At 37.7% G+C, this 23,696-nt stretch overlaps 1 long non-coding RNA gene across 1 annotated transcript in view; it reads left to right on the top strand.

The window, feature by feature from the left end:
• Nucleotides 1-23,696, top strand: part of LOC131519792 (uncharacterized) — a 47,836-nt gene that overhangs the window by 5,599 nt on the left and 18,541 nt on the right. Inside the window, exon 2 of the long non-coding RNA XR_009265798.1 lies at nt 12,148-12,277. This is a non-coding gene — a long non-coding RNA (uncharacterized LOC131519792). The remainder of the gene's footprint in view (nt 1-12,147; nt 12,278-23,696) is intronic.

The raw sequence follows: 23,696 nt of genomic DNA, 5'->3' as shown, positions 1-23,696 counted from the left end.
TTTGGTAAACTGGAAACTGAGACTCCCCCTGACACTTGGAGTTCTTCATGTCACTGAACCACCAGATAGAGAAGTTGGTCATTCTATTGGCCAAATTGATTGATCATGATTACCAGGGGAAAACTGGAAATGAAATCAAGGAAGACTACATCTAGAACCAAGGAGATTCACCTGGGTACATTTCAGTACTGCCATGACTCATAATAATGGTCAATGGAAAACTGGGAACTTAACAAAGATAGAATCATCAATGGTTGGGCCACCCCACCAGGTAAAGGACTCTGTCTAAAACAAGAGGCTAGCAGAGGTAAGGAGATTATGGAATTGGGGGGGAAGAAAGAAGATACAATTATCAACTGTGCAACTAAATCCAGCAGTTGAGAAATTAGTAGACACATTTTATATTAATGACTTTCCTCCCTTCTTTGTTTTCCCCAGAACACTTATATAAAGAGTTCTGGAAATTGCTAATATTTTTGGTTTCATGTTGAAAGTATGACTGAATTGACATCATCCCATGATAATATGGTGACTGGTGGTACTTTGTATGTCTCTTATTTTGAGGAAAAAATTTCTCATTTTGTCTAAGAACAGAATGCATGGTGAGGATTAAAAAAGAGTAGTGCTGTGTGATTTATATTTGACCATGGCAAATTTATATTTGCCCTGTCCCTTTCCACCCTATTCTGTGTCCATGGGATTGGATCATTATGGACTGCATCAACAGGTTGCCTTGCCCTTGGTTTTTGTATTAGTCTTCTATTGCTGCTATAAAAAATTACCACAAACTTAGTGGATTAAAACAACACATATTTGTTATCTTACAGTTCTGGAAATAAGAAGCCTGAAATGAATGTCACTGGGCTAAAATCAAGGTGGTAGCATGGCTGCATTCCTTCTAGAGGCTCTAGAGGACAATCTGTTTCTTTACCTTTTCCAGCTTCTAGAGACCATCTGCATTCCTTCGTTTATGTCTCCTCCTCCATCTTCACAGTCAGTAACACAGCATCTTCAAATCCCTCTCTCTGACTCTTCTTTCACTTTCACTTCTCCCTCTTTCACTTATAAGGACCTTTACAACTGCACTGGGCCCACCCCAGTATCCCCCATCTCAAGATTCTTCATCACATCTCTAAAGTCCCTTGCTATGTTAAGAAAAATATTCACAGTTTCCAGGTATTAGAACATGGACATCTTGGAGAGTCATTATTCTGTCTAACATAATTACCATTTGGATTTAGTCCTTGGGAGTGGGGAGGTGGTGGTGACAAGATTAGAGAGTATCGGGGCACCTGGGTGGCTCAGTCGGTTAAGTGCCAGACTTCAGCTCAGGTCATGATCTCACGGTTTGTGGGTTTGAGCCTCGCGTCGGGCTCTGTGTTGACAGCTCAGAACCTGGAGCCTGCTTCAGATTCTGTGTCTCCCTCTCTCTCTGCCCCTCCCCTGCTTGAACTCTCTCTCTCTCTCTCTCTCTCTCTTTCTCTCAAAAATAAATAAACATTAAGAAAATTAAAAAAAAAAAAAGAGAGTATGAAGAAAGTAAGTTTGAAGTATTTATTCTCTGGATCCCTCCCTGCTCCTTGCCGCATCCCTTTCTGAAGGCCATGGCTTCTATCAAGTGGCCCTCTCTTCTAGCTTGAAGTATGTTCTTTGAGTTCTTATAATTACTCTGTCCCTTGGCTTTTTGGGTCCAAGGGTGGTAAATGTTCCATGTTCTTTCTAGTCCTGAGAAGCTTCATCATCCTTTTTGGTTTCTCTTCACTGTTCCCACACCATTATAAAGAGTGCCTTTTTGTTTCTCAATTACCCTGTTGTTTTGGATGGACCTTGGCTGACAACAGCAGAGCAATGGTGAAACAACTATCTATGTGAAAATGATGATGATGATGATGATGATGATGATGATGATGATGTTGATTACCTACATTTAGATAAAACCAAACAAATAAACAACCTGTTCTCTCCCTGTACATAATCTTTAGTCTAGATTCTTCATGTCTTCCTATAAAATATCTAGTTTGGCTTTCTCCTACAGCTGTAGTCAACTCTACTAACTTCAAAAGTCATCTTGTATTTAAATCTTTCAATCCATCCACTGTCTCTTTGCAAACTGTAGGATGTCATTTTCTTCTTCACTAATATGGAATGATTCTCTACCACTTTCAAAACTTCCTCTCATTATTTCCTATATCTTTTTCTTTCTAGCTAACCCCAGGCTTGGAGTTTTCTTTCCTACTAAGATCCAAAGGTTGATATTTACCATTGTTCTACAGAGAGCTTATTTTAACAGGAAATTCATACCTGAACCCAAATTGGGGGGTTTTGTGGAAAATTATAGACACAAAACATCTGTGAAAAAGGACATCTTTAATGAAGCAACACCTGGGTTTCAGCCTATGCCCAAATTACCAATCCAGGTCCCAGACCTAAAATGAGATATTAAATTTTTAAAAAGATGTATTTATGTAATGTTTAATTATACCTGTAAGAGAAAAGCAATTCAAACTTTTGCCTATTGGTTTGGAAGAGGTGAGGCGAGAGTATAGAGAAATAGGCACTTCCTCATATAGTTTATGGGAGTATAACTTCTATAGGAAACAAATTGACAGTAGCCCCTGAAATTGAAAATGTATATGTCTTTTGACTCAGAAATTCTACTTCTAAGGGGCACCTGGGTGGCCCAGTCAGTTAAGCATCCAACTTTGGCCCAGGTCATGATCTCACAGTTTATGAGTTCAAGCCCTGCGTTGGGCTCTGTGATGACAGCTCTGAGCCTGGAACCTGCTTCAGATTCTCTGTCTCCCTCTCTCTCTCTGCCCCTCCCCTGCTCATGCTCTGTCTCTCTCTGTCTCTCAAAAATAAACATTAAATTTTTTTTTAATCTTTTAAAAATAAAAAAAGAAATTCTACTTCTGAGAATCTACCCTATTGATCTGTTCCCAACTGTGCCAGTTGATCTGTTAACAAAAATCTTTACTCTAGCATGAAACAATCTACATATTCTTCATTAGGAGACTGGGTAGATAAGTTGATCTAAATTATGACCTACACACAATGGAATCCTATGCAGGTGTTAAAAAGAGTCAAGACCTATTGTATATATTCATTTGGATGTATCTTATATATGATATGGCTATGAATCAGAAAAGCTATGGATGACATCCAAAATTCACATATTGGGATAGCACAAAGGATCAGACTACAAATCAAACTCATCAAACAAGAGGCTTCTCTAATATTAAGCTTTCCTCTAATTTCAAGGATATAAGTAGTCATAAAGCACTGGTGAGGTAGGGACAGATCTGAGACCCATCCCTCAGATCAATATAGCTCTGGCCAAGATTAGCATGTGAGGTTTCTAAGCAACGTGTTCAGGTGACATGAAAAAAAACAAAAAACAAAAACAAAAACAAACCCACAACATTTTAGTCACAAAATATCCATTTTATACTCAGATAGTTGCCTAGTTTACATGACATTTTACAGGAAGACTTATAAATTCATAGACTCCAAGTTAGTTACCATAACAGTCCTGGTCAACTAGATGCATTCTGCTAAAAGCATTTCATACATAAGGACTCTTCAGCTAGCAAGTACCATTAGCTTCTTTGCCAGGAGGTCTATTTATTAGAATATTCACAAGAAAACTATATCAGATCTCCTCCTCTCCTTCTTTCCCAGAAGTGCCTCCCAGTAACAAAAGAGAATTAATTGCTGACCTGCTACACAACAACCCTTTTTTCCTCATATATCATTTAAATATGAATAAAAATTGGGTGGTTCTGAGAATATAAAAATGATGCTGGCTTACATTAAGCCTAAAGGTCTTTAAAATTCAACAAAATAGACATTTATGTGTCTTAGGATATGATCAAGTTTAAGGGTCTTTAGAATTAGAAGGAAATACGTTGAACATATTTTAAAGTATACATGGATAGAGTTCTAATGCAATCCAAATTTAAAAGAACTATGGACTACTCCATATATCCAGAAAGTCTTCAATTTCTTCACCCTCCAAAGTCCATCAAACAACTTTTCTTTCAATGTATTTGTAGATATCTTCTGAAATGTTACTCTTCGCCCCCTAACATCCCCTTTATGATAAAAGGAACATGTTTCAATAGTGAGTTGAGCCATAGAAAATTCTTGCTACTTTATTGTGTTGGCCTGCAAAATCAACACTCTCATAAACTTAGACAAAATACTACATGGACACTACCCTGTTTCATCTCTAAATGTAAGTCAGACAAAATATAGAAAGAGCCAAACAGATAGAAAATGATAAGGCAAGATTGTGGAAGAAGGAAAAGCCCTTGTTCGGGTTAGGAAACCCTGACTTTAGTTTCTCCTTTACCATCTACTAACTGTATTTGGGCCATTCTATTTGTTGCTCCTAATTTCAATTCCCTTACCTCTTAAATGAGACTTTACATGTAGACAGTTAAACTGGATTGAGAAACCACTTCACACGCACTAAGATAGCTATTACCATACAAAACAAAAGTGAAAATAACACATATTGGCAAGGATAGAGAGAAATTGAAACTCTTGTGCATTGCTGGTGGGACTATAAAATGATTTAATGCTGTGGAAACAGTTTGGTGGTTCCTCAAAGAGTTAAACGTAGAATTGCCACATGATCTAGCAATTCTATTCCTAGGTATACAATCAAGAGAATTGAAAGCAAGTACTCCAACAGATACTTGTATATCAGTTTTCATAGAAGCATTATTCACATTAACCAAAGGGTGGAAGCAACCTAAAAATCCATCAATAAATGAATGGATAAACAAAATGTGATATATATCCTGGGAATATTATTTGGCCTTAAAAAAGTATGGAATTCTGATCCATGCTGCAATGCAGATAAACCGTGAAAACATTGTGCTAAGTGAAGTAAACTGGACACAGAGAGACAATTATTGTCTGATTCCACTTATTTTTTAAAATTTTTTTTGTGTTGATTTTTGAGAGAGAGAGACAGAGTGTGAGTGGGGGAGGAGTAGACAGAGAGAGAGAGAGAGACACAGAATCTGAAGCAGGCCCCAGGCTCTGAGTTGTTCACACAGAGCCCAATGTGAGGCTTAAACTCACAAACCATGAGATCATGACCTGAGCTGAAGTAGGACGCTTTACCAATTGAGCCACCCTGGTCCCCTGTCTGATTCCACTTATATGAGGCACTTAGAATAGGTACAAGTAGAATAGAGGTTACCAACAGCTGGGGAAGGGGTTAATGGGGAACTATTATTTAATGGGTACAGTTTCTGTTTATGATGATGAAAAAGTTCTGGAGATGGATAGTGGTGATGGTTGTACAACACTAAGAAGGCACTTAATGCTACTGAATTTTGCACTTAAAAATGGCTAAAGTGATAATCCAGTGAAGAAATGGGCAAAAGACATGAATAGACACTTTTCCAAAGAGACATCCAGATGGCCAACCGACACATGAAAAATGCTCAATATCACTCATCATCAGGGAAATACAAATTAAAACCATAATGAGATACCGCCTTACACCTGTTAGAAGGGCTAAAATTAACAACTCAGGCATCAACAGATGTTGACGAGGATACAGAGAAAGAGGAACCCTTTTGCACTGCTGGTAGGATTACAAACTTGTGTTGCCACTCTGGAAAACAGTATGGAGGTTCCTCAAAAAATTAAAAATAGAACTACCCTATGACCCAGCAATTGCACCACTAGGTATTTCTCCAAAGGAGTGCTGATTTGAATTGGAACATGCACCCCAATATTTATAGCCGCACTATCGACAACAGCCAAAATATGGAAAGAGTCCAAATGTCCATCAGTCCATTAACTGATGGTAAAGAAGATGTGGTATATATATACATATATATATATATATATGTATATATATACACATATATATGTAAATATATATATACATATATATGTAAATATATATATATACACATATATATGTAAATATATATATATATTATATATATATATTTACATATATATATGGAAAATTACTCGGTAATTAAAAAGAATGAAATCTTGCCATTTGCAACAACATGGATGGAACTAGAGTGTATTATGCTAAGTTAAATAAGTCAGTCAGAGAAAGACAAATATCATATGATTTCACTCATGTGGAATTTAAGATACAAAACAGATGAACAAAAGGAAAGGGAAGCAAAAAATAACATAAAAACAGAGAGGGAAACAAACCATAAGAGACTCTCAAATTCAGAGAACAAACTGAGGGTTGCTTGTGATGGCCCCTGACAACAATGTGATGATTAAAGAAAAACATTATGCAGAGCTATGTCATAAATAACATAGCCTTGAGAAAATATAATATTGAAAGGTCTCTCTGGAGAGGCGGCTTATGTACCTCACGGAAGCGGAGCAGCTGGGAACGCCTGGCCCGCTCAGGGTGGAAGGCTGCCGGCTTCTTTTGTTTGTACTTCTCTGCTTCCCCAGAGACCATGACCACCTGCAATGGATCTGATAAGATTCATTGATTGTGCTTGCTCAACCATAAGTTACTCCCACTACATGCTTAAGCAAGTTCTGTTTTTCTCTTGAAAACACTCTTTGAACAATGTAATGAATCTTGATGTCTTTTGATGATTGATATCATTTCCCCAATAAATATGGGAATGAGGAGTTGTTCCGGGCTACAGTCCTTCCAACTGTCGACCCCTGTTCCCTTTCTCTTGCAGCTGACTTGTTTGTGCCTCATTCTTCTTCCGTTTGCTGCTGGAAGGCGGCAGTTGCTGGCAGGGTGTTGGATGTGGGGAGGGGCTAGAGGAGTGAGGGCATTGGGGAGGACACCTCAGATGAGCACTGGGTGTTATATGTAAGTGATGAATCACTAAATTCTATTCCTGAAATTATTATTATACTATATGTTAACTAACTTGGATTCAAGATAAATAAATAAATAAATAAATAAATAAATAAATAAATAAATGGTAAAAAAAATGGCTGAAGTGATCAATTTTGTGTTATGTATTTTTATCACAATAAAAAATGTAGATAATCATTATAGCACTTTTATTTTAACTAATACATAAGTTTTTCTTTCATTTTATGGCAGAAATAGTGGATAATTAAAATCAAAAGGTAATTTCAAATATTGCTTGTTGTCATTAAGTTCAAGAAGGAAGCAACAAAAAAGAAAAATCTCACAAACTTTTAAAAATGAGTAATAAACTCCATAACATGTATTTAATTTTTTCTTGTTTTTTAATTTTATACATATGAACATATATATGCAATAAAAATTTTAAAATAAATATGTAATTAATTGTGGAAATATATATAATGAAGAAAAAGACACATTATGTGACAAGAAATGACAAAAAAGAAATTAACTTTTAAGGAAGATTGTAAATTATCTTAAACAATTTAGAAAATTTACAAGTGCCTGAGCTGTAACAGCATTAACAGGGGACATTTTGAAGAAGGATGTGGTCAGAGGATGTCTATTGGTTTTTCAGAAAAACAAGTAACTCCCAAACAGCTGATATTAAAAGATAGGTAACAACTCTTTTACTTCTTCATATTGTTGCTTCATAGATGACTTGAAATAGTCCAAAAAGAAGTAATCCTAAATTTCTAAGTGTTTTCAACAAGCATTGAGTGTTTTATGTATAGTGATAATAAAGAATTATGTGAATGCATGACTCAGTGGTAATAAACTTCGTTTTGGCCATAAACTACTTAAAGGGGGAATTCTTTGTTCAACAAATCTCATTTGAGTGCTTAGATAGCATAGGCTCTGGGGTCCAACAACACTGGGTTCTTCTCTTGATGTTACCACTTGAACCTGTGTGATCTGAGAAAAGTTATTCAATTTTTTTGTTTCTCAATTGTCTTGTTTGCAAAATGGGAGTTAATAATGGTACTGTTGGGATAATTAAATAAGATAATGTGTGTAAGATTTTTAGTCCTATACCGAGCATATAGTGATGCTTCAGTAAACGCTATCTACTAGTATTACAAGTAATGCACGATATAGCAGGCTAAAATTACGTATGTGGCATGAGTTGGAGTTTGAGTCTATGCTCCACTCACTCTAGGATTCAAGCAAGTGTTGTATGTCATTTGGGCTAATGACCAGGTGTAAGGAGAAGACAAATTTCTGAAATTTATCCTAAAGGAAGAGAAAGTTAAGAAGGACAGTTTAGTTCAAGGAAAAGGTGCTAGAGTAAGAAAGGACGGTAACAATGCCTTGTACTCAGAATAGTCTACTGCGCACAACCTCTGACTGTAATGTAATTAATTAATTTTTAAAAAGGTAACATAAATTTTATTTGGTAATTTAAAAGTGTAAAATTAGGGGCGTCTGGGTGGCTTAGTCGCTTGAGCGTCTGACTCTTGATTTAGGCTCAGGTCATAATCCTGGGATTGTGGGATGGAGCCCCAGATTGGACTCCACACTGAGTGTGGAGCCTGCTTAAGATTCTCTCTCTCTCTCTCTCTCTCTCTCTCTCTCCCCTTCTGCCCCTCTCGCCCACTCACACACACACTCTAAATAAATAAATAAGTAAAATAAAATAAACACCTTAAATAAATAAAAGTGTAACATTAAATAACCCATGGAACCAAGCAGAAATCTTGATAGAAATGAAGAAATCCTAAACTGAGTGATAATGTAAATACCAAATAACAGTACCTCTGGACTGTAATCTGAAGCAGCACATACAGAAAATTTTTTAGTTTTAAATGTTTATATTAGGAAATAAGAAAGGCTGGAAATTAACAAGCTTAAGATGCAAACAAAAGAACAATTTAATAAACAAAAGAAGAAAGTAGGGGCGCCTGGGTGGCTCAGTCGGTTAAGCATCTGACTTGGGTTTAGGTCATGATCTCAGGGTTTGTGAGTTCGAGCCACGTCAGGCTCTGTGCTGACAGCTCGGAGCCTGGAGCCTGCTTTGGATTCTTTGTCTCCTTCTCTCTCTCTGACCCTCCCCAACTTGTGCTCTGTCTCTCTAAGTCTCTCAAAAAGTAAATAAGTGTAAAAAAAAAAAAAAGAAGAAGAAGAAGAAGAACAAGAAAGTAAAAAAGAGCAGAAAATAAGAAGCTAGAAAGCAAAGACACAATAAGAATCTACAAAGCCAAAAGTTGGTTATTTGAAAATACCAATAAAACAAACTTCTCCTGAGATTAAAAAAAAAAAGGCCACACATAATATTAGGATCTGAAAAAAGGGAAATGTAATAGCAGATTTAGCAAATGTTAATATAATGCATAAATAGTAATTATACAAATAAATTTATACTAATAAATTTGAGAATTTAGATCAAAATTTCAGATTTTTAAGAAAAATATAATATACCAAGACTTACTCAAGAAGAATAAAAAGCCTAAATAGTTCTATCACCAGTAAAGTACTTCCAATAATGAATTTAAAACATTCCCATGAAAAAAAATTAGACCCTTAAGATTTTCTGTGTCAGTTATATTAGACCTTTAAGGGAGAGATCATTGTAACCATACAAGCTCTTCCAAGTAAAAGAAAAAGAGGGAAAGTAAAACTGTCAAATGTACATTAAAATCTGTTCCCCCTAAAACAAAAACAAAGACAAAAACAAAAAAAGGAGGCACCTGGCTGGCTCAGTAGAGCATGCAACTCTTGGTCTCAGGATCATGAACTTGAACCCTGTGTTGGGTATGGAACCTACTTACAAATACATACATACATACATACATACATACATACATATGTACATATGTACAATCTTACTCCACCTTTTCTAAGGGGAAGAGGCATGTAGCTGTCTAGCTAGATACTATGTTTCTCCCTCTTTTGTTGTTAGATATGATTATGTGAATAAGTTCTCCCCAACTGAAGAGCAGACAGTATAAATACAATGTCCTTCCTTAGCAGGGCATGTGTGCCCACTCCACTTTCGTCTTACCTTTTCCTCCTAGCTGAAATAGGACTATAGCTGCAACCTTGCTTGAACCAAAAACTGAATCAAAGTCCTAGGAAGTGGCTTAGACTAAAATTGGAAGAAACCTGGACTCCTTAATGACTACAAGGACTAGAGCTACCTGGCAAGTTGGAATATCCACCCTTGACTTTTACATGTTAAATAGAAACCTGTATTAATATGAAAAATTGTGCACTGAGTCACTTTAAAAAAAAAAAAAAGGAAAAGGCAAGCCACAAATTGAAAGAAGATATGTGCTACATATGTAACCCATAAAAGATTAGCATTCAAAATATATTAAAATATCTAACAAATTATTAAGAAAAAGATAATTTTTAAAAATGTATGCTATAAACATATTGATAAGGTTTAGGACATACTATCCCCAAATATGGCAATTTGGCATATTGACTATTTTAAGCTGAAGGAGTTTGAAAAAACAGCAGAAGCAAGAAAGTTACCCTGACCTCTTCCTTCCCTTCCCTTTCTTTCCTGAAACAGATCATAAAGTCCTCATGTGAGAGGTGCCCTCCCTATACCTAGAGGAAAGGAGCATCCTTATCTCCAAAGACAAAGGGACACCAAGAAGAATGTCAACAAACAGGGATTGCTAAGTGTCCCCCAGTTTATTGCAGTTACTTCATACTCCTTAACCTATCATATAACCTCCACAATTTATCATATTCCTCCATTGCCTATTCTTCAATCAAACCTAGCATAAAAGTACTCAGGTCTAACTACTTCTGCAGGTCTTCATTTTCTTATGAAGACTCCCATGTCATATAAAACTTTTATTAACTAAATTTGTATGCTTTTTCTCCTGTTGATCTTTTTTTGTTAGTTTAAATTTAAGACCCAATCAGGAATAGTAAGAGGTTCAAGGAAAATTTTTCTTCCCTACAGTATGCAATAAATTTATATATACTTGTAAGCAAAATATTTTTAAATATATATATTTAATATCTACAATGTATTAGACATTGCTCACTGAGGATACAAAGTTCTCCTCACGAAACTTACACTCTTACACATATGCAACTCACAAAAATAGAGAATGTAAATAGCCAATAAATATATGAAAAGGTTTTCATTGATTAGCAAGGAGATATCAATCAAAGCAGCAATCAGATTCACTTTTTTTTCTTTTTTACATTTATTTATATTTGAGAGACAGAGAGAGACAGAACACAAGCAGGAGAGGGACAGAGAGAGAAGGAGACACAGAATCCAAAGCAGGCTCCAGGCTCCGAGCTGTCAGCACAGAGCTGGAAGCGGGGCTCGAACTCACGAACCGTGAGGTCATGACCTGAGCTGAAGTCGGATGCCCAACCGACTGAGCCACCCAGGCGCCCCCAGATTCACTTTTAAACCCACTGTCACAAAAAATTTGAAGTTGGACAATACCAAATGTGGAGTACATTGTGAAGCAACAGGAATTTATATATTGTTGGGGTAATGAGGATTGCTAATTGCTAAAGCAATATTGAAAGATATATTGATACTATATAGTAAATTTGAAGATGTTCTTAGAGTTTATATGAAGTTTCATCTTTAGGTATATATATATATATATATATATATATATATATATATATATATATATAATGTTCATTCAAAATAATAAGCTGTGATGTAATAAGTGTAATATGATACCAGTACATACAGTAAAAAACACACAAAACAATTCTATGTTTTGCTTAAAGATACATGTATAAACTGTGAAATTAAACATGTACTTAATGAAATGATAACCCACTACCTTCAAGGTAGTGCTTCATTCTGGGGGGAAAAGTGGGGAGGTATATGAACCAGGGACTTAAATGCATTGGCAGTTATTTATTTCAGCAGCTAGATAGTGGTAGTCCTGTGCCTGCTGAGTTATTCTTTATACATTTTTGCGTGTCGTAAATATTGAAAAAAAATTAGGAATGCCCCAACTCCAGTATCAGCAAGAGGTAGGGCGCCTGGGTGGCGCCCAGTTTAGTCGGTTAAGTGCTGGAATCTTGATTTTCACTCAGGGTGTGATCTCAAGCTTCGTGAGATTGAGCCCCAAGTAGGAATCTGGGCTGACAGTGTGGAGCCTGCTTGGGATTCTCTCTTTCCTTCTCTCTGCCTTCACATGCATGCTCTCTTTAGAAAAAAAAAAAAAATCAGCAAGAGGTAATCTCAGAAGGACATGATTGGAAAAGAAAGCAGACATCTAATGAATGTTATTTCATTCTCTGTGCAGAGGCATATTTTTGACCATCTTGAGCTGTGAGGCATCTATAAAAAAGAAGCTGAAGCACATGAAATTCTCATTGAATCTGAAAGGCATGCAAGAGAGGATTTTATACCTGTTTGACTTGACTGAGAACCAGGTAATGTGCTTTCAGAGTAACATCTGATATACTCATTGATGGTATTATTATCACTATAAAATAAATATAAAAGCAGGTATCTCTACATATAGATCATATGCACCATAAAGCTAGGATTATGTCTTTTTTTTTCACCTTTGTATCCTTAGCACACAGCATAGAGGACGACACATAATCAACATTAATTCCTTTATGAAAGAATGGATAAATGAACTTCTTGAGGTTGTGATGTAAATGTGCAGTAAATGTATACTTACCATTTTAATTTCTTTTTTTTCAAGTTTTTATTTAAGTTCTAGTTAGTTAAAATATACTGTAATATTGGTTTCAGGAGTAGAATTTAGTGATTCATCACTTACGTGTAATACCCAGTACTCATCACAAGTGCCCTCCTTAACACCCATCATATATTTAGCCAGCCCATCCCCTGCCTACCTTCTCTCCATAAACCTTCAGTTTGTACTCCCTAGTGAAGACTCTTATAGTCTGCCTTCCTCTTTTTTTTTCTTCCTCCCCTAGGTTCATCTGTTTTATTTCTTAAATTCCACATATGAGTGAAATGGTGTCGTCTTTCTCTGACTTATTTCACTTAGCGTAATACTCTAGATCCATCCATGCCATTGCAAATGGGAAGATTTCATTCTTTTGATGACTGAGTAATATACCATTGTATATGTATATATACACTACATCTTCTGTATTCATGCATCAGTTGATGGGCATGTGGGCTCTTTCCATAATTTGGCTATTATTCATAATGCTACTATAAACATCAGGATGGTTGTGCCACTTCAAATCAGTATTTTTATATCCTTTGAGTAAATACCTAATAGTGCAATTGCTGAGTCTTGGGTAATTGTATTTCAGACTTTTTGAGGAACCTCCATACTGTTTTCCAGACTGGCTGCACCAGGTTGCATTACCACCAATAGTCTAAGAGGGTTCCCCTTTCTCTGCATCCTCGCCAGGACCTATTTCTCATCCCACTGTTGGTAATTTTAACCATTCTGACTGGTATGAAGTGATGTCTCATTGTAGTTTTGATTTGTATTTCCCTGATGATGAATGATGTTGGGCATCTTTTCATGTGTCTGTTAGCCATCTGTATGTCTTCTTTGGAAAAATGTCTCTTCATGGCTTCTGCCCGATTCTTAACTGGATTATTTGTTTTTTGGGTGTTGAGTTCGGTAAGTTCTTTATAGATTTGAACACTAACCCATTATCCAATATATCATTTGCAAATATATTGCAAATTGTTTCCTTTGCTTTGAAAAGTCTTTTTTTAATTTTTAAAAACTGTTTGTTTATTTATTTATTTATTTATTTATTTATTTATTTAGACAGAGTGGGAGTGGGGCAGGGGCAGAGAGAGAGGGAGACACAGAATTTGAAGCAGGCTTCAGGCTCTGAGCTGTCAGCACAAAGCCTAATGCAAGACTCAAACTCACAAACTGTGAGATTATGACCTGAGCCTAAGTGAGACGCTTAACCAACTGAGCCACCTAGGCACCCCCTGTGTAGAGGTTTTTTATCTTGATGAGTTCCCAATAGTTCATTTTTGCCTTTGTGTCCCTTGCCTCCAGCGACGTATGTAGTAAAAAGTTGGTATGGCCAAGATCAAAGAGGTTTTCTGCCAATTGTGTCCTTTAGGATTTTGATGGATTCCTGTCTCACATTTAGGTCTTTCATCCATTTTGAATATATATTGGTGTATGGTGTAAGAAAGTGGTTCAGTATCATTCTGCATATTGCTGTCTAGTTTTCCCAACACCATTTGTTGAAAAGATTGTCTTTTTTTGCCAGTCGATTTCTTTCATGCTTTGTGAAAGGTTAGTTGACCGTATAGTTGCGGGTCCATTTCTGGGTTTTCCACTCTGATCCATTGATCTGAATGTCTGTTTTTGTGCCACTATTATACTGTCTTGATCACTACAGCTTTGTAATAATAGCTTGAAGTCTGGAATTATGTTGCCTCTAGCTTTGCTTTTCTTTTTCAAGATTGCTTTAGCTATTTGGGGAATTTTGTGGTTCCATACAAATTTTAGAATTGTTTGTTCAAGCTCTGAAAAGTGCTGGTGGTATTTTGATAGGGATTGCATTACATGTGGGGTTTGCTTTGGGTAGTACAGACGTTTTAATAATATTTGTTCTTCCAATCCATGACTGTTTTCAAAGTACAGATCTTCTCCTCTTTGGTTAGCTTTATTCCTAGGTATGTTGTAGCTTTTGGTGAAATTGTAACTGGGACTGGTTCCTTGATTTCTCTTTCTGCTGCTTCATTTTGGTATATAGAAATGCAACAGATTTCTGTACATTGATTTTTTTATGTTTATTTATTTTTGAGAAAGAGAGAAACAGAGCATGAGCAGGGGAGGGGCAAAGAGAGGGAGACACAGAATCTGAAGCAGGCTCCAGGCTCTGAGCTGTCACCACAGAGCCCAATGCAGGGCTTCAACACACGAGCAGTGAGATCATGACCTGAGCCAAAGTTGGACACTTAACCAACTGAGCCACCCAGGTGCCCCAATTTCTGTACATTGATTTTGTACCTGAAATTTTGTTGAACTCATCTATAAGTTCCAGCAATTTTTAATGGCGTCTCTTGGGTTTTCTACATAAACTATCATGTCTGCAAATAGTGAAAGCTTGACTTCTTCCTTGCCAATTTGGATGCTTTTTATTTCTTTTTGTTGTCTGATTGCTGAGGCTAGGACTTCCAGTACAATGTTAGATAATGATGATAAGAGTGGACATCCCTGTCTTGTTCCTGGCCATAGTGGAAAAGCTCTCCGTTTTCCCCATTGAGGATGATATTAGCTGTGGGTCTTTCATATATGGCCTTTATTATGTTGAGCTATGTTCCCTCTATTCCTACTTTGTTGAGGGTTTTTATCAAGAATTGATGCTGTACTTCGTCAAATGACTTTTCTGTATCTATTGAGAGGATCATATGGTTCTTATTCTTTCTTTTATTAATATGGTATATCACGTTGATTGATTTGTGAATATTGAACCATCCCTGTAGCCCAGGAATAAATCCCACTTGATAGTGGTGAATACTTGTTTTAATGTACAGTTGCATTTGATTTGCCAGGTGTTTTTTTGTTTGTTTGTTTGTTTGTTTGCCTTGAGAATTTTTGCATCCACATTCATCAGGGATATTGGCTTCTAGTTCTGTTTTTTAATGGAAACTTTGGTTTTGGAATCAAGAGAATGCTGGCCTCATAGAATGAGTTTGAAAGTTTTCTTTCCTGCCGGAGTCCGGCCCCAGCAGGTCCAGGAATTCCCGAAGGATGAACGGTGTCGGCAAATTGACAAATGGACACAGATAACAGCAATGTGTTAGACTGGCCGCTTTATTGTGGCAAACGTGGCATTATATTTGTTAGCAATTTCCTTGTAGTGTGCATCATCTATGTTTCTTGGCATTACCTAATTCTAAAAATGTTCCTTTGTGTAACCACCCATTAAGGAACTTCATGGTTATTTCTTTGTAACATTCCCTTCTGCCCTTTGCTTATTGATTAATTTCTTCATACTACTTTCACTATGTATCTACGTTTATTTATAGTCTATAAAGCGTTTGCTTTGCTATTTTCATGAAAGGTCATCTAGCTCTCAACACCTCAAGTGGAACATTTACAGGGACATGACTTCTTAATTGTTCCTTTGAACCATTTGCAGTACAAGGAACAAAAGTATTCGCTTTGGTCTGGGGTGCCAGGAGGGAGCCAAGAGGGCCCTGGGAACCCACGACTTATGCTTTCCCAGAGACAATGTATACCTAGGAACTAATGAACCATCCTGTACCTTAACCCACCAGGTCCAATTAGCATCTGGAATGCCTCCTGGGGGCTAAGTGGGCCTAGGGGTTGGAGTAACTTGTAATCATAGATACATTCCTTTGTTGCCAGAGTGGGGATTTTGAAACCATTTGTCCCCCCTCCTTGGCTGGGAAATATAGGGGGCTATCCTTCCTTTAGGTAGGGGATGGACAGGTGGGGATGGCACCAGCTGGATATGAGGTTTCATTATCCATCTTTGGATTCTCATGGTTTTTTCCCAGAGGGAGTTTTTCCTGGGGGTCTTCCCCAGAAAATATCCCCGAGTTTGCCCCCATGGGTTTATTTTGAATCATCAGTGCCAACTGGACCATGGGGATGGCCAAGATGAGTAACAGGGGGGATACCAGTAGCTTCCCATTCAGAGGGTCACTATGCATTGCCCTTCCGCCAACCACCGGGCTGTGCCATCAGGAAGGCTGGATGGATTGGCTCCTGGCACTTTCCATTTCTATTTTTTGGAACAGTTTAGGAAAATAGGTATTAACTCCTCTACAAATGTCTGATAGAATTTCTCTGGAAAGCCATTGTGGGGAATAAGCTTAGAAATTCCCTGGGTTTACACCAATGGGTTAACAAGTCATAAAGAATTACAAAGCCATAGGATGCTCTCACCCAATCTTGTGTAAACAACACAAGACCCCCAGAGTAAAGTAGGGAGGGGCCAGGGCCCCCAGAATAGAGAGGGAGGGGCAAAGGCCCCAGAATACAGAAGGGCAAAGGCCCCAATACAACAGTTTATGAGGTAAGCAAGATTAGGCATTCAGGGCAAAAGTGCCCCCAATTTAGTACTATAGCAGAAAGCTGCTCTCACAGGATGGAAGGACCAAATTAGATGAACAGGTATATAGGGCTATAGACCGCCATGCTGCCCAGAGCAGAGCTGATTAGCAGAAGAAAAGGTGCCCTGTTAACCCTGAGGTTATTTCCTCTATCTGTCTTATCCCCTAGGCTAGCTAAGATAAACAGACATGGCACCTCCTGTCTGCTGTTAACAACCATCTGCCCATCTGCCCAGCGCCAGGATTTTGTTTTATATTGACCCAAACACCAAATACCATATATCTTCAAAACCCCTTTTCCCTCATGCTCATGAGTTAATGTTCACTGATTCATTGTCTCTTTGTACACGCCCATCACGTTTGTAAGCCTTCTGATCTTAATAAATACGGGGCAAGGACCCTTATTCAGGGCTCTTGTCTTTTCCCGGACATTAGCCATCTCTCGCATTTTAATCCTGTGTCCTGCTTTCTTGGTAGACAAGAAAGAACTTTAGACCTAGAGTCTACGACAGCCATCAGTCCCTGGACTTTTGCTTATTGGGAGATTTTTGATTACTCATTCAATTTCTTTGCTGATTATCAGTCTGTTCAAGTTTTTTATTCTTCCCGTTTTAGTTTTAGTAGTTTATATATTTCTAAAAATTTATCAATTTCTTCCAGATTTCTCAGTTTGTTGGCATATAATTTTTAATAATAATCTCTTATAGTTTTTTGTCTTTCTCTGGTGTTGGTTGTGATCTCTCCTTTTTCATTTGTGATTTTATTTATTTATCTCCTTTCTCTTTTCTTTTTGATAAGCCTGGCAAGGGGTTTATCAATATTACTCATTGTTTCAAAGACCCGGCTCTTAGTTTTGTTGATCTGTTCTACTGTTTTTTTGTTTGTTTCTGTATCATTTATTTCTGCTCTAATCTTTATTATTTCCCTTCTTCTGCTGGTTTTAGCCTTCATTTGCTCTTCCTTTCCTACCTTCTATAGGTGTAAGATTAGGTTGTATGTTTGAAACTTTTCTTGCTTCTTCTTTTCTTTTTTAATATTTATTTATTTTTGAGAGAGAGAACGCATGGGGAAGAGGCAGAGAGAGAGAGGGAGACAGAGGCTCCAAAGCAGGCTCCATGCTGACAACAGAGAGGCCAATGTGGGCCTCAACCTCGTGAACCATGGGATCATGACCTGAGCCACAGTTGGACACATAACAGACGGAGCCACCCAGGCACCCGAGACTTTTCTTGCTTCTTGATGTAAGCCTGAATTGCTATATACTTCCTTCTTATAACCACTTTTGCTGTATCTCAAAGGTTTTGGGTGGTTGTGTTTTCATTTTCATTTGTTTCCATGTATTTTTTTATTTCTTCTTTAGTATTCTGGTTAACCCTTTCATTCTTTAGTAGGATGTTGTTTAACCTCCATGTATTTGTTGTCTTTCTAAATTATTTCTTGTGGTTGACTTGAAGTATCATAGTGTCATGGTTGGAAAATATGCATGGTATGATCTCAATCTTTTTGTGTTTGTTGAGGCCTGATTTGTGACTTAGTATGTGATCTATTCTAGAGAATATTCCATGTGCACTCTAAAAGAATGAGTATTCTGCTCCTTTAAGATGAATTGTTCTGAATATATCTATTAAGTCTATATGGCACGGTGTGTCATTCAAAGCCATTGTTTCCTTATTGATTTTCTGCTTAGATGACTATCCATTGTTGTAAATGGGTTGTTAAAGTCCTCTGCTGTTATTGTATTATTATCAATAAGTTCCTTCATGTTTGTTATTAATTGATTTATACATTTGGGTGTTTCAAGTTGAGGGGCATAAATATTTGTAATTGGTAGATCTTGTTGGATGGTTCCCTTTATTATGATATAGTGCCCTTCTTCATTTCTTGTTACAATCTTTGGTTTAAAATCTAGTTTGTCAGATATAAGTATGGCTATTCCAGCTTTCTTTTGATGTCTTTTTGCAGGATAAATGTTTCTTCATGTCCTCACTTTCAGTCTGTAAGTGTTTTAGGTTTAAAGTACATCTCTTACAGTCACCACATAACTTGTTTTTATTAATCCATTCTGACACTCTATGTCTTTTGATTGCAGCATTTAATCCATTTATATTCAGAGTAATTATTGATAGATAAGAATTTAGTGCCATTGTATTACCTGTAAAGTCATCGTTTCTGGATATTTTCTCTGTTCCTTTTTATGTTTGTTGCTTTTTGTCTTTTTTTCCCATTCAAAGAGTCTCCTTTAATATGTCTTGCAGGGCTGGTTTATTGCTCACGAACTCCTGCAGTTTTTGTTTGTCTGGGAAACTCTTTATCTTTCCTTCTATTCTGAATGACAGCCTTGTTGTATATAGAGTATTCTTGGCTGCATATTTTTCCCATTTAGAATGTTGAATATATCATGCAACTCCCTTCTGGCCTGCCTGCCATGCTTCTGTGAATAAGTCTGCTGATGACCTTATTTGTCCTCCCTTGTAAGTTAGGGATTTCTTTTCCCTTACTGCTCTCAGGATTTTTTCTTTATTTCTGTATTTTATCAGATTTACTAAGAATATACCTTGGTGCTAGCCTGCTTTATTGATTTTGATGAGACCTTTCTGTGCCTCCAGGATTTAAATGTCCATTTTACTCCCCAGATTAGTGAAGTTTTCAGATACAATTTGTTCAAAAAAACCTTCTGCCCATTTTTCCCTCTCTTATTCTGGGACTCCAATGATATGAGTGTTATTACACTTTATGGAATAATTGACTTCCCTAAGTCTACATTGGATATGGATACATTGGATAAAAATCCAATATTTTTATTTCCCTCTTCTTTTCAGCTTCATTATTTTCCATAATTTTTATCTTCTATGTTAATTATTTGTTCCTCTGCTCCTTCCATCCTTGTGTTCATTACATGCTGTCAGTTTTGCATCTCAGTTATAGCATTTTTTATTTCAGCCTAACTAATTTTAGGTCTTTATCTCTGCAGTAAGTGACTCCCCAGTGTCTTTTATGCTTTTCTCAAGCACAGCTAGTATTCTTATGATTGTTGCTTTAGATTCTGGATCAAGGATATTACTTGTATCAATTTTGAGTAGATCCCTGGCCATGATCTTTTCTTGTTCTTTCTTTTGGGATGAATTCCTCCATTTTGGCATTTTTTTTAGGTCTTTGACTTCTTCTGTGTGTTAGAAAAGCCTATTATGTTTCCTTCTCTTGAAAGTAATGGCTTTATTAAGAAGAGGTTATATACTGTCCAGTGTCTGGTGCTTTAGGAAGTGTCTCTGGTGTATGGTGTGTGCAATCTGCTGTTGTGTTTTGGCTGCTCTTTCCCTGCAAAGTTTTTCCTTCCCTCATTGGGTAGTGTTTGGACCTTCTCCAGTGTGTGATGAATTTTAATTAGGTGTACTTGGTCTGCTTGTTAAAACTAGCCTGATCCTATTTCCACTAGACCTGAAGCTTTGAAGCACCCTATAGTTGGTAGGCTTGGTGCATGCAGGGGGTTTGTGCTGGACTTCTGGGAGAGGGGCACACTGCTGTTCTGGCTCTCAGGCTCTCTAGTAAAAAAATCACCTAAAGAGCACAGGAGTGGGGCTCGGTATAAGCAGCTCAAGCCTCCACTGTGGACACTGTGCTGTTCACTGAAATCCATCTGTGCTGATGGGCAGGTGATAAAAACTGGTGTCAACCTGCTGTCTTATCTCTGCAGAGGGAAGTTCTTACCTGCCTGTAGTCCAGGAAGCCCTCAGAGAGGAGTGAACTATCTCCCCTCTTTTATCCCTGGCATCTCTCAGATTGCTGCTTTCACCCTGTGTCTGGGTCATCTGCCCCCTCAATGGTACAGTGCCCCTGTGTTTTATCTCATGCATATTGGCTGAGTTTCAAAAAAATTTTAGGGACCCTGCACAGCATGGACCCATGATGATCCTCTGGGGGAGGGACTCACCACGCTATGGCTGCTGCCAGTTTGTCCCAGAAGGGCAGTTGCACAAATGCACAGAGGCTTGGAGTTTATAGGAATGTACAACAAAAAGCCAGTGTCCAGGTTAGTTGCCCTTAGCAGGTTCCCTATGCTAAGTAATAGGGCAGTGCAGTGGTGCCTGCCAGCTCTTTTGTACCCTAAGAGCCATTTGCCAGCTCTCCCAAGTGCACTCCAACAAAGAGAACTATCTCTCCTAGTGAAACCCAAGTGGTGCATAAAACACACTGTTCACTCCCACTGCCCTTCTACTCCACAGGAGTACCATTTAGCCTGCCAGCTTCCACACCTGTCACAGTGTGGATGTCTAAAATTTCTGTCTTCAAGCTCTGCTGCTTTTAAAAACCCGTGATAAACAGTCCCTCTCATTTTCCTAATCAATGGTTTTGGGGAAGTGCTTTTCTTGCATAATCCCCTGTGCACTGTTCTCTCTCATTCTCTCTCTCTTTCTTTCCGCTCTCTGTGATCAGGGCTCCCTCCCCTCCTCAACACCCATGATTCTTTTCTCCCCCAATCAGGTCTCTGTACCTCCTACCCTCCATTATATAGCCTCTTTCCCTCTTTAGTTGTGCAGTTTGTTCTCTCAGTCCTCAGATACATTTCTTGGGTGTTCAGAATGATTTGATATTTATCTAGCCATGTTCGAGGGACAAGGCAAGCATAAGGTCCCCCTATTAATCTGCCATCTTAACTCCTCTTCCATCATTTTAATTTCTAAAGACCAGGCCTTAGAATGGATGACCCTGCCCAGAGAGCATGAGAAGGCTATGGACAGGCCAGTTTGCCCTTGAAGGGTGGTAGAATATACAACCCTAAAATATGCATTTTTGACATAAGTGTTATTTTGAGCTGAAGGTACTTGAAAAATAGAAAATGCAGGACAAAACTTTTTAAAATTCCCTTTCTCTGCCTATAGACAGATCCTCCAAAAGTAACTCAGTTGTCACAGATCTCTTCCTCTAGAGTTTCATCAACTAGGGAAAATTGGCTCTTACCACAGGAGAGACTAAAAAACTATCACAAACTATCATGTGGCCCATATAATCTTCTGAGGACCCATTTCTGTTTCCTAAAAATCACTTATTCTCCCCTCAGCAGCCTAATCCTCCTTTCCCTTCCCCTATTAAGACTGTATATATTTTTTAAAAAGACTATATATAAGCTCTTAAATCTCACTGCTTTTTTGGGTATTCACTCCTTTTTCCCTATAATTTCCCTGTGCATGTAACTTTAAAAGTCAATAAATTTATATATCCTTTCTCCTGGTAGTCTTCCTCTTATCAGTTTACTTCATAGATCCAACTATAGAACCTAGAAAGGCAGAGGGAATATCTTTCCTCCTCTATACCCTCTACAGACAGACAATTACCTTTCTCTTCCTCTCGTCTTTTTCCTTTTTTCTCTCTCTCCTTCCTCTTTCTTCTTATCTTCCCCCACCTCATACCCAGTACATTCTTAAATAACACCACTTTGACTTGTGATTCAGAAAATGCAAAAAAGGGGGATTTTGAAAGAGAAGTCTGCTGCATCCATTCCCTAAACTATTCACTGATTTAATTTTGAATATGAAAAAGATTTCAGTGATAAGTAGTCAAAGCATTTTATTGCTTAATCTTATGATCTGTCTACATGTTCCCTCAAACAGTTTGGCTATTAGTGAATGAGCCTTTACAAAATGGTTGACTCTACAAATGTTTTTCTGGTGAAATGCCAAAGGAAGACGACATGGCTAATGAAGAAAAAAAACATTGGAAGCACTGTAGGTTAAAGTGATACATACAATATACCAATCTAATTTTATTTCTCCTCTAAAACTACAATAGTGGTATCTTAAAAAAAAAAAAAAAGGCATGAAAGCACAAAGATAGGGAGAATAACAACAAAAATAAACCTTTGGAAACTGGAAAGCAAGCTGATTGCAAACTAACTTAGAAGAACTGAGAAAACTGAATTCTCTGGCAACAGTGGAAAAAATCCTCTCCCTAAATCCATGCTATTGGGTGATTATTTCTCCCTGACTCTAGTAGAAGCTGGAAGCATCTGGAGAGGATAAAAATGAGTCTGTGAACTGGGGAATAGTAGGCACAATTGAGGTCATTAGTACCATGCAAAATGGAGGTTTACATTGAGGGGCAGAGTGCCCCAAGATGGGCCACTTTGGAATAAAGATTATTTCGAGTTAAAAGTAATCAAAACCCAACAGATGCAGGAAAAGCTCTCTGCTTCCTCATCAACTGCCTAAATTTACATTGTGAAGAAGAGCCTATACCAGCAAGAGAACTGTTAACAGAGACTTCACTTTACCTAAGGAACTTATCTGCACAAACATCTTCTTTCACCTTCCTGCTAATGGCCTTCCCCCACTTGTATCCTCTGACCCTACCCCTCACCTTAATTCATGTAGGCTTCATGTCGCCATATTGTTTTTTGGAATTTCGTGTCTGTGGGTTCCCCATACTTACAACTGTTAAATTTGAGTTTCTCCTGTTAATCTGTCTCATGTCAATTTGATTCTAAGTCCAGCTAGAAGGACCATAGGGCAGAAGGAGGTCTTCCTCTCTGGCAACATAATCACATGCATTGTGTGTGCTAATACTCTATCTTCCACTCCACAGTCTTTATCAACTACTCAGCCCCCAAACCATGGCAGCTGTATCTTTACCCTCTAGGCAGGATATTGCACACCTTTCTCTGAGGGAATATGTGCAACCTAAGAGAGAAGAAATAGAGAAACTGACATTTAGGATTGCCCAACAAATAAATGGCCCTAGAGTAAACTCAAAGTATACAAAAGCTCTCCATGTACTCAGAACTTCCAATCAGCTTTTCTGTCT

Source organism: Neofelis nebulosa, chromosome 8 (genome assembly GCF_028018385.1).
Source record: "Neofelis nebulosa isolate mNeoNeb1 chromosome 8, mNeoNeb1.pri, whole genome shotgun sequence".
NCBI lineage: Eukaryota > Metazoa > Chordata > Mammalia > Carnivora > Felidae > Neofelis > Neofelis nebulosa.
This window is presented reverse-complemented; position numbering and strand designations above follow the sequence as displayed.